Here is a 13163-nt window from a genome sequence, read left to right as displayed (position 1 = left end):
TATTTCCTGACTCGTGAAAAAAAAATAAAAAATTAGAACAATGTTTAATCACCTACACACTAATTGTTTAACTAAAAAAAAAAAAACATGTTTTGCTGGCAACACATTCCCTTTAAGACCTGGCCATCTATGAGCCAGAGCGGAGAGCAAAACTTGGCTACTTTGTTCCAGAAACAGCGCCACACTTGTCCATGGGTTGTGTCTGGTACTGCAGCTCAGCTCTATTGAAGTGTATACTCTATTTACTGCAATACCACAATGAACCTGTGGACTTGTGTGGCACAGTTTTTTTTTTTATGATAGCAGCTATGTATTTCTAATCCTGCACAACCCCTTAAATGTGAATGATCATTGTATAAAACCACATAGGTATTTGCAGGGAAATGAGCAGCCGCCCTCAGCTTTCCACAGCGATAAAGACTTTCATAGGCTCCTTTATTTTGCTGAATATCACCCCCCTGCCCAATAACTGTGTGATAATAGCCACGATCAATGTGCGAGAAGCAGATAAAATAAAATATTAGATTTGTTTTTTAATAGTGATCTATATATGAAAAACACTTTACCACAAAGCCCTGAAAGCTCCGCTAGATACTAAACTCCACCACATGCTGAGAATAAGGACACAGGAGACTTGTTATATGGAAGAAGAGTCATTTTATTATATGTATTTTTATATGTATATTATTAATGTAAAGGACATCCCTACACCTAACGCTGTTGATCCAGAAGAAGGCAAAAAACCCTGGACACGTTTGGCCAATTAGTATCACAGGGGGAAAATTCCTTCTTGACCCCAGAAAATGGCGATCAGTTATAAACCCTGGATCAAAGCCGCTAATACTATTACTAGATAATACAGGATCGTCTGGCCTAGATCTATCACCCTGACTGCTGGTTACTAAGGACTGTGAGTGGTTGTGGATGTCCTGACCTGTGTAACTGTGTTATATAATGGTGAGGTATTAGTGTATATATTATAGTGAGGTACTAGTGTATATATTATAGTGAGGTACTAGACATTATAATATAGTGAGGTTCTAGTGTATATATTATAGTGCGGTACTAGACATTATAATATAGTGAGGTTCTAGTGTATATATTATAGTGCGGTACTAGACATTATAATATAGTGAGGTTCTAGTGTATATATTATAGTGCGGTACTAGACATTACAATATAGTGAGGTTCTAGTGTATATATTATAGTGCGGTACTAGACATTATAATATAGTGAGGTACTAGTGTATATATTATAGTGCGGTACTAGAAATTATAATATAGTGAGGTATAGCTCTTGCCACATTCAAAAAATTGGGTGTGGCTTAGCAAGAAGGGGCAGGGCCAACCCTGGCTGACAAATTTATATTAATTTATGCCAGAAATTGTCGTAAATTATAGTAAAAATAGACAGCAACCCGTAGCTGGCATAGATTTCAGATTGTAGCGCACATCACACCTGTAGGGAGTCCCGTAGTATACCTCCGACAGAAGGCAGCAGCGTATCCCACTGTATAGATAGATATACAGTGGGATATGTCTCCCGAACTCACTGGGCACAGCACTACTTTAAGCGATGAGCCAGTTTAAGTCCCTGAAGTCACTGTTCATACATGGAAAGTGATGTCCGGGACTTTCAGTTATGGAGTCCATGGCAATAACATCGCAAGCACTCTGGCTGGAAAATCCTGTCTTGGGAACTCCCATTCCGTCACTGTTCATATAAAAACAATGAAGTTAGGAGCTTAAAAAAAACAAAATTCCACGGCCAGAGCGTGAGCAACTCTCTTGCCGGAGATTTCGCTCCTGAAGGCGTCCCTGACATCACTATCCATGTATGCGAGAGTGACGTCAGGAGCTTTAATACAGCCAGAGTGCCGGCAGCTTTCTGGCCGGTAATTCCGCTTCTGTTAAAGCCCCTGACTACACTGTCCATAATGGACAAAGACATCAGAAGCTTTAAGAAACCGGAATCCATATCCAGAGCGGCGGCCATGCTTTGCCATGAAATCCACTCCTGGAGGAGTTCCTGAAGTCACTGTCCATATATAGGAAAGTGATGTCAGGAGCTATAGGATGCCGAATTCCTTGGCCAGATCGTCGACAACGCTCTGGAAAGGAATTCTGCTCCTGATAGAGCCCCTGATGTCACTGTTCATTAATGGACAGTGACATCAGGAGCTTTAAGACGCCGGAATCCCCAGCCAGATCATAGGCAAACCTCTGGCCGGAGATTTCGCTCCTAAAGGAGTCCATGACATCACTTTCCAAATATGAACAGTGACGTCAGGAGCTTCAAGAAGCTGGAATCCCTGCCAGAGCGACGACAGCGCTTTGGCTGGGGACTCTGCTTCTGAAAGAGTCCCTGACATCACTGTCCATACATGGAGAGTGATGTCAGGAGCTTTAGGATGTTGAATTCCTCTGCCAGATCGTCGACAAAGCACTGGCCAGGAATTTCGCTCCTGATAGAGCCCCTGATGTCACTGTCCATTAATGCACAGTGACGTCAGGAGCTTTAAGATGCCGGAATCCCCAGCCAGAGCATCGGCAATGCTCTGGCCAGTGATTCCGCTCCTAAAGTAGTCCAAGACGTCACTGTCCATGTATGGATAGTGATGTCAGGAGCTTCAAGAAGCTGAAATCCCAGCCACAGCGACGGCATCATTCTGGCTAGGGATTCCGCTCCTGCACAGTGATGTCAGGAGCTTTAAGATGCCGAAATCCTTGGCCAGAGCGTTGACAATGCTCTGGCCGAGAATTCCCCTACTATTAAGTCCCTGATGTCACTGTACATATATGGACAGTGAAGTCTGGAGCTTTAAGAAGCCAGAATCCCTGGCAAGAGAGACAGCAACACTCTAGCCAGAGATTTCCTTACAGGAGGTGCCCCTGATGTCACTGTGCATATATGGACAGTGAAGTCAGGAGCTTTAAGAAACCGGAATCCCTGGCCAGAGGAACGGCAATGCTCTGGCCAGAGATTCAGCTCCAGGAGGTGCCCCTGACGTCACTGCCCATGTCTGGAGTGATATTAGGAGCTTTAGGATGCCAAATTCCTCGGCCAGATCATCGGCAATGCACTGGCCAGGAATTCCGCTCCTGATAGAGCCCCTGATTTCACTGTCCATTAATGGACTCTGACGTCAGCAGGTTTAAGATGCCAGGAATCCTAGCCAGAGTGGCAGCATCATTCTGGCTAGGGATTCTGCTCCTGGAAGAGTCCCTGACATATGTGGACAGTGATGTCAGGAGATTTAAGATGACAAAATCCTCGGCCAGAGTGTCGGCAATGCTCTGGTCGGGAATTTGGCTACTATTAAGTCACTGACGTCACTGTATATATATGGACAGTGAAGTCAGGAGCTTTAAGAAGCCAGAATTTCTGGCAAGAGAGATGGCAACGCTCTGGCCAGAGATTTCCTTACAGGAGGTGCCCCTGACGTCACTGTCCATATATGGACAGTGAAGTCAAAAGCTTTAAGTAGCCGGAATACCTGGCCAGAGAGACGGCAACGCTCTGGCCAGAGATTCTGCTCCAGGAGTTGCTCCTTATGTCACTATCCATATATAGAGTGATGTCAGGAGCTTTAGTATGCCAAATTCCTCGGCCAGATCGTCAAAAACACTCTGGAAAGGAATTCTGCTCCTGATAGAGCCCCTGATGTCACTGTTTATTAATGGACAGTGACGTCAGGAGATTTGAGATGCTGGAATCCCCAGCCAACGCATCTGTCCAGAGATTCTGCTCCTAAAGCAGTCCATGACGTCACTTTTCAAATATCAAAATTTACGTCAGGAGCTTCAAGAAGCCCGAATCCCGGCCAGAGCGGTGGCAACGCTCTGGCTGGGGATTGCGCTCCTGGAAGATTTCCTCACGTCACTGTCCATATATGGACAGTGATGTCAGGAGCTTCAAAAAGCCGTAATCCCGGCCAGAGCGGCAGCAATACTCTGTCTGGGGATTCTGCCCCTGAAGGAGTCCCTGACGTCACTGTCCATATATGGAGAGTAATCTCAGGAGCTTTAGACTGCCAAATTCCTCGGCCATATCGTCGTCAACGCTCTGGAAAGGAATTCTGCTCCTGATGTCACTGTCCATTAATGGACAGTGATGTCAGGAGCTTTAATATGTCAGAATTACCAGCCAGAGCGGTGGCAACACTCTGACTAGGGATTCCGCTTTAGGCGGCAACGCTCTGGCCGGGATTTTCAATACTGTAGAGTCCCTGACGTCACTGTCCATATATCAACAGTATCGTCAGAAGGTTTAAGAAGCTGGAATCCCCGGCCACAGCGTTGTCAGCTCTCTAGCTGGGAATTCATCTATTGGTAGAACCCCTGACATCAATGTCCACATATGGACAGTGACATCAGGAGCTTTATGATGCCGGAATCCAAAGCCAGAGTATCGGCAATGCTCTGGTCGGAGATTCCGCTCCTGAAGTAGTCATTGACATCACTGTCGATATATGGACAGTGATGCCAGGAGCTTTAAGATGTCAGAATACCCTGTAAAAGTGTCAGAAAAGCTCTGACCAGACATTCCGCACCAGAAAGAGTCCATGACGTCATCATTCATATATGGACAATGACATCAGGAGCATTAAGATACCAGAATCCCCAGCCATAGAAGAGGCAACGCTCTGGCTGGGGATTTTGCTCCAGGACGAATCCATAACAACACTATCCATATATGGACAGTGATGTCAGGAGCTTAAAGATGGCAAAATTTCCAGCCAGAGCATCGGCAGTGTTCTGGTCGGAAATTTCGCTCCTGAATGAGTCCATGACGTCACTATTCATAAATGGACAGTGGCGTCAGGAGCTTCAATATGCTGGAATTCCCGACTAGAGAAGCGGCAACACTCTGACCAGGGACTCCGCTATTGAAAGTGTCCCTGACGTCATTGTCTACATATGGATATTAATGTTAGGAGCTTGAAGATGTCGGAATCCGTGGTCGGGGATTTCTCTCCTGAAGAAGCCCCGACACGCGCGTCACCAAGAAGTGCTTCCGTGTGCCGTGCGCGATTTGCACGCACCCATTGACTTCAATGGGTGCGTGCTGCGCGAAAAACGGGCAAGTATAGGACATGTCGTGAGTTTTATTCAGCGCACATACGCTGTGTGAAAATCACTGACAGTCTCAGCGGCCCCATTCACTAACATAGGTCCCTGCGGTGCGCGTGAAAATCAGGCACGTATCACGGACGTATAACACTTTTGTGTGAATAAGGCCTAAGGGTAGTCTAGTCTGAGGTCTGTATTATAAAGTAGTCTGGTCTAGGGTCTAGGGATAGTCTGGTCTGGGGTCTGTATTTATGGGTGGTCTTGTCTGCAGTTTGTATTAGGAGGATAGTCTTGTCTGGGGTCATTATTTGGGGGAGTCTGGTTTGGGGTCTTTGTTTAGGGGAGTGTTCTCTGTGATCTATAGTAAGAGGATAGTCTGGTCTGGGGTGTGTAGTAAGGGGGGAGTCTGGTTTGGGGCCTTTATTTAGGGGTGTTCTCTGCGGTCTATAGTAAGAGGATAGTCTGGTCTGGGGTCTGTATTATTGGGATAGTCTGGTCTGGGGTCTGTAGTAAGAGAATAGTCTGGTCTGGGGTCTGTAGTTAGGGGTAGTTTGGTTTGGGATCTGTATTAATGGGATAATCCGGCCTGGGGTCTGTAGTAAGAGGATAGTCTGGTCTGGGGTCTGTAGTAAGAGGATAGTCTGGTCTGGGGTCTGTAGTAAGAGGATTGTCCGGCCTGGGGTCTGTAGTAAGAGGATAGTCCGGCCTGAGGTCTGTAGTAAGAGGATTGTCTGGTCTGAGGTCTGTAGTAAGAGAATAGTCTGGTCTGGGTTCTGTAGTAAGAGGATAGTCTGGTCTGGGGTCTGTAGTAAGAGGATAGTCTGGCAGTGTTAATATATTTTATATGTGAGGTGTTTGTGTTATTCTACCTAATGTTGATACAATAAAGTGCGGCTCCTCCTTCTGCGCCGGCGGCTGCGAATAATGGACGTTCAGGGAGGTGGAGCTTAATATATTCTGTCTTGATTCCTCGGCAAATATGATGATCGGAGCCGACCTGTAAACAACACAAAGCATGAAAAATCGTCCCAGATGCATTGTGATGTCACACTGGAGCCCAGGAGAATTGTGGGAAACAAAATGGTTGAATTACCTGTAGCAACCAATCACATTTCATGTTTCACGTTTTCAGTGCAGTGTAGGACATGAAAGCTGTACTCTGATTGGTTGCTGTGCTTAACTCCACCCCCTAATTGCTAGTACTAGGCCCAGTATGTTATAATAATAACAGACATATTAATGATGCTGATGATGATGATGATGATAAAATATACATATTTACTGGTGTAACAGGAGCATCTCTATATCGGTCGTGGGAAGTGCAGGAGAAAAGCGTTGGGTGCCATGGCAACTAATTATCTCTTATTTTCTCGCAGCCTCTTGGACATTGAAAGCAGCATCCTGATTGGTTTGTGCAGGTCACATGTCCTCTCTTTCATTGCTCTACTTCTGGGGCTGTCTGCATATGAAAACTTATAACCAACTGGTGCCCAGATAATGAAATAACCCCCTAATAATTACCCTCCGACACTCGGCTTCTGTGAATGTGGGGGTGACCTGGGGGGGGGGCACAGCTTTATTAATTATAATAATTAACTAACATTTTGTTAATCTGATCAAAATATCAAAACTCTAAATGACATCAAACAGCGGTGAATGAAAACCCGTATGCCGCCCATCCCAAGGACATGGAGGTAAATACCCTCCTAATACCGCCAGCCGTGACCGACCATCATACAGCAAAATATACCATCAAGACACCGCCGCCGCCACGCCAAAAATAAAAGCGTGAGACAGAAAATCTCTGCATTTTAATATAATATTTTTCTTTTTTTATACACACAGAATATCACGCCAAAAACCACGAACCATGAACCGCGTCCACTGCAGGTTGTTTTTTGTTCTTTGTGGGGTTCCCATATATATTATTTAAAGAGACAGCGAAAGCAAAATTGAGCTGGATTCACACGAGCGTGTGTGTTGTTCCCGCGAAAAGAACGTGGCGTTTTGCGCGCGCAAAAGGTACATAACAGCTCCGTGTCTCAGCAGCGTATGATGTGTGATTTTCATGCAGCCGCCATCATTATGACACTCTGTTTGTATGTTTGTAGCACGTGGTGCTTTTCTGTTTTCATTCATAGTTTTTACTGCTGTTGCGCGAATCACGCGCGTCACACGGACGTATATCACGTCCGTCTGAATAAGCCCTTAACCAAACAAGCGCACAGATAGATACATAAAATGACAGAATAAAACACCATTGCCGCACCATCGTGTTATCAGGTGTGGGGGGGGTACGACAAAAGAGGTAGGTGAGAGGGGGAGGGAAGCTATATACTACCTCACCGCCATAACCACCCCCGTCCCTAACCATACCCCCCCCCCTAGAATAGCTGACTCACTATGATAACAGAAAGGAGGGAGGGAAGACCCCTCCTAAACTACTGCCACTTATTATTAACCCTTAGCCAGCAACAGTCCCAGTCCCAGCGGCTAATACGCCTGTGAGCCTCCGAGGAATCTCCCTATAAATGAGTGTTGACAAAGTGTATGTTGCCCATAGCAACCAACACCAGCGCTGGACTCCTATTGGTTGCTATGGTAACACAAGCGCTGGACTCCTATTGGTTGCTATGGTAACACCAGCGCTGGACTCCTATTGGTTGCTATGGTAACACCAGCGCTGGACTCCTATTGGTTGCTATGGTAACACCAGTGCTGGACTGCTATTGGTTGCTATGGTTTGTCGTCCACACTGTATAATGTATCTATGCGCTGATCCTACAGATTCTATAATATATGACGGGATTATTACATATTAATAACATACAGCCCGTTATTCAATGAGGGGATTCATTTACTACATGTTGTTCTATGTAATAAGCCCCTGTAATGTGAAGGTGTTATTGAGGACAGGAGTGGAGGAGAGGTAACAGACTGAGAGCTACGTAATGGTAAGAGCAGAGTTCACAGCAGCACAGAATCTGCACGCTCCTCTCCTGAAATACTCTGTGTTGCTGTGAACTCTGCTCTTACCATTACGTAGCTCAGTCTGTTACCTCTCCTCCACTCCTGTCCTCTATAACACCTTCACATGATTGGCAAGTCACCACCCCGCACAAGATCCGCACGCTCATCTCCTGAAATACTCTGTGCTGCTGTGAACTCTGCTCTTACCATTACGTGGTGACTTGCCAATCATATGAAGGTGTTATTGAGGACAGGAGTGGAGGAGAGGTAACAGACTGAGAGCTACGTAATGGTAAGAGCAGAGTTCACAGCAGCACTAAATCTGCACGCTCATCTCCTGAAATACTCTGTGCTGCCTTAAACTCTGTGGACAGGTCAGGATCCTGTTTCTTTTAAATGCTGCACTGTAGCGCAGCCTTATATAGTGGATCGAGCGGGTTCCCCAACAGCATTTAAAAGAAACAGGATCCTGTCCACAGAGTTTAACCCCTTCCCGCTCCTTGACGTACTATTACGTCATGGCAGCTGTATCGTTCGCGCTCCATGACGTAATAGTACGTCACGGGAGTAACGGCCGTTTCGGCCGTCCTCCCGACACATACAGGAGCTGTGACGCTGCTGTCTTGTTCAGCAGCTGTCACAGCTCCTACAGCGGGGACCGATCGCTGTGTCCCCGCTGATTAACCCCTTAAAAGCCGCGTTCTATAGAGATCGCGGCTTTTTAGGGGTTAAGCTGCCATCGCCGGCCTGCTACGCGATAGCGGCCGGCGATGGTGACTATGGCAACCGGACACCAAACAATGGCGTCCGGCGATGCCATAGACGGAAGCCTAGTGGGTCCTGACAACGTCAGGACCCACTATGCTTGCTGTCAGTGAGTAGCTGACAGTTCTAATACACTGCACTACGCATGTAGTGCAGTGTATTAGAATAGCGATCAGGGCCTCCGGCCCTCATGTCCCCTAGTGGGACAAAGTAATAAAGTAAAAAAAAAGTTAAAAAAAGTTGTGTAAAAATAAGAAAATAAAAGATTTAAAAGTATTAAAAGTAAAAATCCCCCTTTTTCCCTTATCAGTCCTTTATTATTAATAAAAATATATAAACAAACAAATAAACTATACATAATTGGTATCGCCGCGTCCGTAACGGCCTGAACTACAAAATTATTTCATTATTTATCCCGCACGGTGAACGCCGTAAAAAAAAAAAATAATAAACCGAACCACAATCACAATTCTTTGGTCACTTCACCTCCCAAAAAATGGAATAAAAAGAGATCAAAAAGTCGCATGTACCTAAAAATGGTACTGATCGAAACTACAGTTCGTTACGCAAAAAATAAGTCATCGCACGGCTTTATTGATTGAAAAATAAAAACTTTATGGCTCTTAGAATAAGGTAACACAAAAAGTGAATGATTGTTTACAAAACTTATTTTATTGTGCAAACGCCATAAGACATAAAAAAAACCTATAAACATCTGGTATCGCCGTAATCGTATCGCCCCGCAGAATAAAGTGAATATGTCATTTATAGCGCACGGTGAACGCTGTAAAAAAAAACGAAAAAAAAAACAATCGTACAATTGCTGTTTTTTAGTCACCACGCCACCTAAAAATAGAATAAAAACTGATCAAAAAGCCGCATGCACCCCAAGAAAACTACAATGGATTCCTCAAGGGGTCTAGTTTCCAAATTGGGGTCACTTTTGGGGGGTTCCCAATGTTTTGGCACCACAAGACCTCTTCAAACCGGACATGGTGCCTAATAAAAAAGATGCTTCAAAATCCACTAGGTGCTCCTTTGCTTCGGAGGCCGGTGCTTCAGTCCATTACCGCACGAGGGCCACATGTGGGATATTTCTCAAAACTGCAGAATCTGGGCAATAAGTATTAAGTTGCGTTTCTCTGATAAATCCTTTTGTGTTATAAAAAAAATGGTATAAAGAGGATTTTCTGACAAAAAAAAAAAAGGAAATTTCACCTCTACTTTGCTCTAAATTCCCGTGAAACACCTAAAGGGTTCATAAACTTTCTAAATGCTGTTGTGGATACTTTGAGGGGTCTAGTTTCTAAAATGGGGTGTTTGATAGGGGTTTCTAATATATGGGCCCCTCAAAGCAACTTCAGAACTGAACTGGAACCTAAAAAAATAAATAAATGAGGCAATACTTCGCTTCTTACATTATACTGATAATGAGCCGTGCCCACCCCGAGATGACCCCAGTTTTGACCGTTTGTATAAACGGAGACCCCTATTAGACCGTTCCAGTGCCCGGTTTTCCCAAGCATACACCCCTGAGAAGTGTATTTCTATTGATGAGTCCCTGGTACATTTTAAAGGGAGGGTTCAATTCCGCGAGTACCTGCCGGGTAAGAGGGCAAGGTATGGCGTGAAGATGTATAAGCTGTGAGAGTGCATCAGGGTATACCTACAGGTTTAGGATATATGAAGGAAAGGCCACCCCCAAACCAGACTGCATCCTGGACTACAATAGGTACATGGGAGGGATGGACTTGTAAGATCAAGCCCTGAAGCCCTACAGCGCCATGCGGTGTGGTATAAGAAGCTGGCCGGGCACATCATACAGATGGCATTGTACAATGCGTACATGCTACGTCGATGTGCAGGCCAGACGGGAACTTTCCTGGAATTTCAAGAGGTGATTATCAAGAACCTAATCTTTAGGGACCAAGAAGGGGGGGGCACCCAGTACTTCTGGAAGCGAGCCCACACGCATCGTACCAGGGCAACACTTTCCAGGAGAAGTTCCCCAAACTGGCAAGAAGGGAAAAAGTCAAAAGAGGTGCAAAGTCTGCTATAAGAGGGGGTAAGGGAGGACACAATATATCAATGTGACACGTGTCCCGAATAACCAGAGCTCTGTATGAAAGTGTTTTAAAATTTATCATACATCCCTTGGTTTATAATTTACCCCAATTTTACTTACCCTGATGCACTCCACACAGCTTATCCCCCCTCGTCTTTCCCCTCTGATCCCTGCTGTGTGTCCAGGCAGCTGATAACAGCCACATGTAGGGTATTGCCATACCCGGGAGAACCCACATTACAGTTTATGGGGTGTAGGTCTCCGGTCAAAATGCTCACTACACATGTAGATGAATGCCTTAAGGGTGTAGTTTTTAAAACGGGGTCACTTCTTGGGGGTTTCAACTGTTCTGGTACCTCAGGGGCTTCTGCATACATGACTTCGCACTAGAAAATCCCCAGTAGGCCAAATGGTGGTCCTTTCCTTCTGAGCCCTCCCATGGGCCCAAACGGCAGTTTATCACAACAAATGGGGTATTGCGGCACTCAGAACAAATTGCGCAACAGAATGGGGTATTGTAAAGGATCTGCCAGGCACTGCGGGGTTAACTCCCAGAACTAATCAGTCAGCACCTGAGAATACTTCCCTGAGACTGACTCCTGCTTCCACCATTCAGGCTGGCAGGCTTAGGAGTGGGAGAGCCTATCGTAACCTGGCCAGACTCAGCTAGCTCCCGCCCTCGGTCTATTTAAGCCTGCACTTCCTGTCCCTCGGTGCTTGTTATTGCTTTGGTTTCCTTCCTTGTGGTTCCTGGCCCAGCTACAGCTCCTGCTATTTTTGATCCTGCTCCATACCGACCCTGGCTTACCGACTACTCTTCTGCTTTTCGTTTTGTACCTCGCACACTCCTGGCTTGACTCGGCTCGTTCACCACTCTGGTTGCTCACGGTGTTGCCGTGGGCAACGGCCCCTTTTCCTTGCTTGTGTTCCTTGTATGTTTGTCGTGTTTGTCGTGCACTTACTGAGCGCAGGGACCGCCGCCCAGTTGTACCCCGTCGCCTAGGGCGGGTCGTTGCAAGTAGGCAGGGACAGAGTGGCGGGTAGATTAGGGCTCACTTGTCCGTCTCCCTACCCCCTGCCGTTACATAATAACAAGCCCATACCTAGTCTACCCCTGGTCCCTGACACCACTATGGATCCCCGTGAGACCCTGGCTCAGCAAATGCAGGGTCTCTCCCTACAGGTCCAGGCCCTGGCTCAGAGGGTCAACCAGCCTGATGCTACCCTGGTAGTTCCCCGCACCGCACCTCTTGAACCCCACCTCAAGTTGCCCGACCGGTTCTCAGGGGACCGGAGGACTTTTCTCTCCTTTCGGGAGAGTTGTAGGCTTTACTTTCGTTTAAAGCCTCATTCCTCAGGTTCTGAGAGCCAGCGGGTGGGTATAATTATGTCCCGGCTCCAGGAAGGGCCCCAAGAGTGGGCCTTCTCCTTGGCTCCTGACGCCCCTGAACTTTCCTCCGTTGATCGTTTCTTTTCTGCTCTCGGACTTATTTATGACGAGACTGACAGGACTGCCTTTGCCGAGAGTCAGCTGGTGACCTTAAGTCAGGGTAAGAGACCTGTTGAGGAGTATTGCTCTGACTTTAGGAAGTGGTGCGTAGCTTCTCGGTGGAATGACCCTGCCTTAAGGTGCCAGTTTAGGTTGGGTCTGTCGAATGCCCTGAAAGACCTGCTAGTTAGCTATCCCTCTTGTGACTCCCTAGACCAGGTTATGGCTTTAGCGATACGACTTGACCGACGTCTCAGGGAACGACAACGTGAACGTTTATGTGTTTTCTCCTCCGACTCCCCCATGATGCCTCCCGAAGCTCCGTTGCTCCGTTCCGCCCCGAAAGATTCAGAGATACCTATGCAACTCGGGGCCTCCGTGTCCCCCCAACAACGTAGAGAATTCCGCAGGAAGAATGGTCTCTGCTTCTACTGTGGGGACGACAAGCATCAAGTGAACAACTGTCCTAAGCGTAAGGTTGCAGCCAGAGAACTTCCGCGTCTAAGTGATCATCGGGGAGGTCACTTGGGCGCACAGGTATTTCCCGTAAATATGAAACGTACTAAGATCTTGCTTCCCTTTCAGGTCTCTTTTGGTGGTAGGTCTGCTACCGGCAGTGCTTTCGTGGATTCAGGGTCCTCTACTAATATCATGTCTGTGGAATTTGCTATGATCCTTGCTATGCCTCTTATTGATTTGCCTAAACCTGTCCCGGTAGTGGGTATCGACGCCACTCCTCTTGCTAATGGTTATTTTACACAGCATACCCCTGTTTTTGAACTCCTTGTTGGCTCCATGCATT

The 13163-nt window shown here is 46.4% G+C and overlaps 1 long non-coding RNA gene across 1 annotated transcript; it reads right to left on the bottom strand.

The window, feature by feature from the left end:
• Positions 1-634: 634 nt before the first annotated feature.
• Positions 635-6253, bottom strand: LOC142699174 (uncharacterized). The gene is made up of 2 exons (XR_012866061.1): positions 6166-6253; positions 635-6069 (listed from the first exon to the last, which is right to left on the bottom strand). It is a non-coding gene; the product is annotated as an uncharacterized LOC142699174 (long non-coding RNA).
• Between the last annotated feature and the right edge of the window lie 6910 nt (positions 6254-13163).

The sequence above is a fragment of the Rhinoderma darwinii genome, unplaced genomic scaffold (genome assembly GCF_050947455.1).
Source record: "Rhinoderma darwinii isolate aRhiDar2 unplaced genomic scaffold, aRhiDar2.hap1 Scaffold_140, whole genome shotgun sequence".
NCBI classification, from domain to species: Eukaryota; Metazoa; Chordata; class Amphibia; order Anura; family Rhinodermatidae; genus Rhinoderma; species Rhinoderma darwinii.
Note: the sequence above shows the minus strand (reverse complement) of the source record. Positions and strands in the feature narration are given on the sequence as shown.